This window comes from Melanerpes formicivorus, unplaced genomic scaffold, assembly GCF_026170545.1.
Source record: "Melanerpes formicivorus ecotype bairdi unplaced genomic scaffold, bMelFor1.0.p_v2 SCAF_14, whole genome shotgun sequence".
Lineage (NCBI taxonomy): Eukaryota > Metazoa > Chordata > Aves > Piciformes > Picidae > Melanerpes > Melanerpes formicivorus.
Window position 1 is genome coordinate 10,404,351 of NW_027142366.1, and position 6,598 is coordinate 10,410,948.

Below are 6,598 nucleotides of genomic sequence, written 5' to 3' on the forward strand. Positions count from 1 at the left end.
CTTCCCTATCTGCATTATTGCTTCAGAAAGCCCTTAACAGGAGCTGATGTTTCAGCTTGGCTGGTGACAAAAACCTGCTGTGCCACACACAGTGGCAAATGCAGAAGGGATGCCAGGTCTTGCATGGTTGTGTGACTGGTGGGCTACCTTTTAGAGAAGCACTACAGCTCCCAGTTTCCAAACACAAGCTGTGTGTAAGGCATAGCTAAGTGACTCACTGTGAAATGCAGCCCACTCCCGTGATGATGCACATTGCATTCCTTATTCCGTGATGGAGAGAACTCCCAGGGCAGGGGAAGGTGCACAGCATTTTCATGGACTGCTACAACACGCAGGGATCCAGAGAGCCTGCTGCTTCTCTGATCTTCGCTGCAGTGACCCAGAAAGTTGATGATCTCACATGTCTTTTCCAACCTGGTTAATTCTAGTCTAGTCTAGTCTAGTCTATTCCCCACAAGCTCCAGCCAGACTGAACTAGAGAGCTGCTCACGAATAAACAGAGGATGTTCCTCTTCTCAGAATGTGGATGAAAATGCCCCCATTTCTATTTGTTCTCCTCACTCTGGCAAGTAACTGCTGCCTTCCAGAGCACAACCAGAGCATGATCTGTCTTTGCAGGGTGGCAAGCACTCCCACCCTGGTCAGACTCTGAATGCTCTGTGAGAAGCTTAGCTACCACTGGCACCATACAAGGTGGGTATCACAGTATCACCAAGGTTGGAAGAGACCTCAAAGATCATCAAGTCCAACCTTTCACCACAGACCTCATGACTAGACCATGGCACCAAGTGCCACATCCAATCTCCTCTTGGACACCTCCAGGGATGGTGACTCCACCACCTCCCTGGGCAGCACATTCCAATGGCTAATGACTCTCTCTGGGAAGAACTTTCTCCTCACCTTGAGCCTAAACCTCCCCTGGTGCAGCTTGAGACTGTGTCCCCTTGTTCTGGTGCTGGTTGCTAGAGAGAAGAGACCAACCCCTTCCTGGCTACAACCTCCCTTCAGGTAGTTGTAGACAGCAATGAGGTCACCCCTGAGCCTCCTCTTCTCCAGGCTAAACAATCCCAGCTCCCTCAGCCTCTCCTCATGGGGCTTGCGCTCAAGGCCTCTCACCAGCCTTGTTGCCCTTCTCTGGACACGTTCAAGCAGCTGCTCAAGCAGATTCAGAGCCCAAATGCCACTCTGTGTCAAGTACAACATCTTAGAACTAGCCAGGAGGAGGCAGCAGAACCGCAGGGCTTGTGCCCGTACGGAGATGCCCAGCGTGAGAAGAGCCACAGAGAACCATGCTCAGAAGCAGCCCAACTCCTGCTGGGCACACAGAGCACCGACAGCAGAGGGCAGCTTCAGTCCTTCTGCCAGGATCCAGGCAGTGACAGCAAGGAAGAGAGAAACCAGAGAAACTCTGGGCATCAGAGGGAAAAACTGGGAAGTCTGAGCTTGTTGTCCTCCTTGCCTGCATTTTCTCACAACCTCCAACGTTTTTGCAGTGACGCACAACACCAGAGAATATAATTGCTGTGGTGATTACTTACAGCCATTACATTAAGCTTTAAAATGCTCCTTTCAAATTGAACAATGTTGGTTGGTGGGTTGGTTTGTTTTTTTTCCTCAAAGTCAACAGCTGGCTCACAGCTTGAAAGCAGCAGTTAAGATAAATTAAATAAAAAGGGTAATAAAATTACAGGCTAAATTTAATTTCTGAAGCCCAGGCAAACTCCAGCAAGGCTTTTAAAAACACCTCTTTAAAAGCAGCCACAGGAACAAAAGTCAAACCAGCCAACAGTTACCCTGTGCTCCTTAATAACAATGTGACCAAGAAGGCAACCAGCATCCTGGCCTGCATCAAGAATAGTGTGGCCAGCAGGAGCAGGGAAGTCATGGTGCCCCTGTACTCAGCACTGGTTAGGCCACACCTTGAGTCCTGTGTCCAGTTCTGGGCCCCTCAATTTAAGAAGGACATTGAGACACTCGAACGTGTCCAGAGAAGGGCAATGAGGCTGGGGAGAAGTATCGAGCACAGCCCTGGGAGGAGAGGCTGAGGGAGCTGGGGTTGCTTAGCCTGGAGAAGAGGAGGCTCAGGGGAGACCTTCTTGCTGTCTACAACTACCTGAAGGGAGGTTGTAGCCAGGAGGGGATTGGTCTCTTCTCCCAGGCAACCAGCACCAGAACAAGAAGACACGGTCTCAAGCTGCACCAGGGGAAGTTTAGGTTCAAGGTGAGGAGAAAGTTCTTCACTGAGAGAGTTGTTAGCCATTGGAATGTGCTGCCCAGGGAGGTGGTGGAGTCACCATCTGCAGAGGTGTTCAAGAGGGGATAGGACGTGGCACTTGGTGCCATAGTCTAGTAGTCATGAAGTCTTAGGTGACAGGGTGGACTTGATGATCTTTGAGGTCTTCTCCAACCTTGTAGATTCTATGATTCTATAACCTGTGGACATGAGTAACCATGTACACTTCCAAACAGACTTAAAACAAAGCACAAACCCAATTTCATGCAGCATTTATAGCCCTAGTCTGAGGGGGGGGGGAAAATCAAACAGAAGATTTGAATTAGATTTGCAAATCTTGGGAGGCAGAAAAAGGAAAAGAAAAAACCCAAAAGGATTACATAGATATAATTCTTCCTCTTAAGGGACATACATATATATGAAGTGTGGTGAATGACAATGACACATAGCCACCCTTTGGATGGGAAAAAAAAGGTGCTCGGCTGCCTGCTCAAGATCAGTACAATGCCAGAAGCCTTTATCAGCTCCTGAAGAGCACTCCTAGAATGACAGGCAAGATTCACATTTCTAGAATGTATGACTTCATTTAAATGCCAAGAGGCTTTTCTCTGGCCTCCTCTTCTGTTTGCCATTGGGAGCAGACTGTTCACAACTCCAGCGGCCCCTGCTTGGCTAGTCGTGACGTGTCGAAGCCACACTTCATTAGGATGAGGCAGAAGCCTCATTGGGATGAGGCAGAAGCCATGCTTTGGCTCTCTTCCACATGCTTGTCAGGGAAGCTTGACACCTGCAGCACCACTCCAAGAGCAGGCTGTGCCTGTGCCTCCATCCTTTGCACTGTGAGCAGGCTGTGCCTGTGCCTCCATCCTTCGCACTGTGAGCAGGCTGTGCCTATGTCTCCAACCTTTGCACTGTGAGCAGGCTGTGCCTGTGCCTCCATCCTTTGCACTGTGAGCAGGTTGTGCCTGTGCCTCCATCCTTTGCACTGTGAGCAGGCTGTGCCTATGTCTCCAACCTTTGCACTGTGAGTAGGCTGTGCCTGTGCCTCCATCCTTTGCACTGTGAGCAGGCTGTGCCTATGTCTCCAACCTTTGCACTGTGAGCAGGCTGTGCCTGTGCCTCCATCCTTTGCACTGTGAGCAGGCTGTGCCTGTGCCTCCATCCTTTGCACTGTGAGCAGGCTGTGCCTGTGTCTCCAACCTTTGCACTGTGAGCAGGCTGTGCCTGTGCCTCCATCCTTTACACTGTGAGCAGGTTGTGCCTGTGCCTCCATCCTTTGCACTGTGAGCAGGCTGTGCCTGTGCCTCCATCCTTTGCACTGTGAGCAGGCTGTGCCTGTGCCTCCATCCTTTGCACTGTGAGCAGGCTGTGCCTGTGCCTCCATCCCTTGCACTGTGAGCAGGCTGTGCCTGTGCCTCCATCCCTTGCACTGTGAGCAGGCTGTGCCTGTGCCTCCATCCCTTGCACTGTGAGCAGGCTGTGCCTGTGTCTCCATCCTTTGAACTGTGAGCAGGCTGTGCCTGTGCCTCCATCCCTTGCACTGTGAGCAGGCTGTGCCTGTGCCTCCATCCCTTGCACTGTGAGCAGGCTGTGCCTGTGTCTCCATCCCTTGCACTGTGAGCAGGCTGTGCCTGTGCCTCCATCCTTTGCACTGTGAGCAGGCTGTGCCTGTGCTTCCATCCTTTGAACTGTGAGCAGGCTGTGCCTGTGCCTCCATCCTTTGAACTGTGAGCAGGCTGTGCCTGTGTCTCCATCCTTTACACTGTGAGCAGGCTGTGCCTGTGTCTCCATCCTTTGCACTGTGAGCAGGCTGTGCCTGTGCCTCCATCCTTTGCACTGTGAGCAGGCTGTGCCTGTGTCTCCATCCTTTGCACTGTGAGCAGGCTGTGCCTGTGCCTCCATCCTTTGCACTGCGAGCAGGCTGTGCCTCTGCCTCCATCCTTTGCACTGTGAGCAGGCTGTGCCTGTGCTTCCATCCTTTGCACTGTGAGCAGGCTGTGCCTGTGCTTCCATCCTTTGCACTGTGAGCAGGCTGTGCCTGTGCCTCCATCCTTTACACTGTGAGCAGGCTGTGCCTGTGCCTCCATCCTTTGCACTGTGAGCAGGCTGTGCCTGTGCCTCCATCCTCTACAATGCAGATCAGCTGCTCAGCACTTCACATCCTAGTGCACTTGAAAAGGATGTGAGAACCAAGAACACATATCCCACCTTCCTTATCATGACTGAACTTTTGTCATAGCAGAAAGGCTGCTTCTCATCAGTGCTCATTAGCAAGGAGAAATATTCCAGATCAGTTCTCCCTGTCTATCTCTCCAGATTTGGTGCAGTTTTACAACACCCATGTACGAGACAGGTACATGGCAACAGGCAGGGATGTTCTGAGAGAACTGGGGCTGGTTAGTCTTCACAGAATGGCTTAGGGTGGAAGGGACCTTAGAGATCATCTACTCCAACCTCCCTGCCATGGGCAGGGATGCCTCTCAACTTATCAAAGTCTATACATTTCTGAGGGGTGGGTGTCAAGATGAAGGTGCCAGACTCTTTTCAGTGATGCTCAGTGATAGGACAAGGAATATCAGGTATAACCTAGAACTTAGGAGGTTCCACCTCAACATGAGGAGGCACTTCTTTATGGTGAGGGATGTGGAGCACTGGAGCAGGCTGCCCAGAGAGGTTGTGGAGTCTCCTTCTCTGGAGACTTTCAAAACCCACCTGGATGTGTTTCTGTGTGACCTGCCCTGGGTGATCCTGCTTTGGCAGGGGGATTGGACAAGATGATCTCTGGAAGTGCCTTCCAGCCCCTACAATTCTGTGATTCTGAGGCACATATCACTGCCCTTCTTCCCTCACTCCTTGGCCCTTGCAAGCAGCAATAGGAAAGAAGAGACTAGTCAGCCACTTGCTCTAGAAATCACTGGGACTACTTGTGTAGTAAAATCTGTACCAAGCACACACCCAAAAGAATGTGAATAATGTGTAAAAAGGGCTGTATTGGGTATACTTGGTGTGCAAGCAAGACTTTGGCAGGTATTCAGAACAAGAGGATGTGCTGGCATATATTCAGTATGGGAATCACCCCACCTACATTTAGCTGCTGAAAAGACAAGGTCATCTGTGCTAGTCCTCTAGCTTCCTTCTGCAGACTGAGAAGAGAAACAGAAAGCAGTTTATGCCACTTGCTTGCCCACCCTACGTATCCTGTCTCAGAGTTGGGATGGATCTCCTTCTCTCCAATGATTCAAGAGAGCCCAGAGGATGAGCTCAGGCTACCTAGGGTCCAATTGAGACAACAGAAAGAGTACTGCCTGCCATAAAGCTTTCTTTAAGGACTTGTAAAGATTTTTTTGTTTCTTTGAATGTTGAAGGAGCATCTTTGCATGTGCACAAGATTCAAGTTGATGCAAGCACACACAAAAAAAATTACTAAATTTTAAAACCAGCCTAACTTACAACATTTCCATCCAGCACAGGTAACTAAGGCTGCACATGTTAGCAATACTAAATACTATGGCTGAGTTGCCTCTCAGCACTGAGACATACGTCCCAGATGGATGTTACATAATGCTTTTGGGGAGGTAGAAAAAAAAGGAAAAGAAAGAAAGAAGGAAGGGGAGAGAAGGAAGGGGAGAGAAGGAAGGGGAGAGAAGGAAGGGGAGAGAAGGAAGGGGAGAGAAGGAAGGGGAGAGAAGGAAGGGGAGAGAAGGAAGGGGAGAGAAGGAAGGGGAGAGAAGGAAGGGGAGAGAAGGAAGGGGAGAGAAGGAAGGGGAGAGAAGGAAGGGGAGAGAAGGAAGGGGAGAGAAGGAAGGGGAGAGAAGGAAGGGGAGAGAAGGAAGGGGAGAGAAGGAAGGGGAGAGAAGGAAGGGGAGAGAAGGAAGGGGAGAGAAGGAAGGGGAGAGAAGGAAGGGGAGAGAAGGAAGGGGAGAGAAGGAAGGGGAGAGAAGGAAGGGGAGAGAAGGAAGGGGAGAGAAGGAAGGGGAGAGAAGGAAGGGGAGAGAAGGAAGGGGAGAGAAGGAAGGGGAGAGAAGGAAGGGGAGAGAAGGAAGGGGAGAGAAGGAAGGGGAGAGAAGGAAGGGGAGAGAAGGAAGGGGAGAGAAGGAAGGGGAGAGAAGGAAGGGGAGAGAAGGAAGGGGAGAGAAGGAAGGGGAGAGAAGGAAGGGGAGAGAAGGAAGGGGAGAGAAGGAAGGGGAGAGAAGGAAGGGGAGAGAAGGAAGGGGAGAGAAGGAAGGGGAGAGAAGGAAGGGGAGAGAAGGAAGGGGAGAGAAGGAAGGGGAGAGAAGGAAGGGGAGAGAAGGAAGGGGAGAGAAGGAAGGGGAGAGAAGGAAGGGGAGAGAAGGAAGGGGAGAGAAGGAAGGGGAGAGAAGGAAG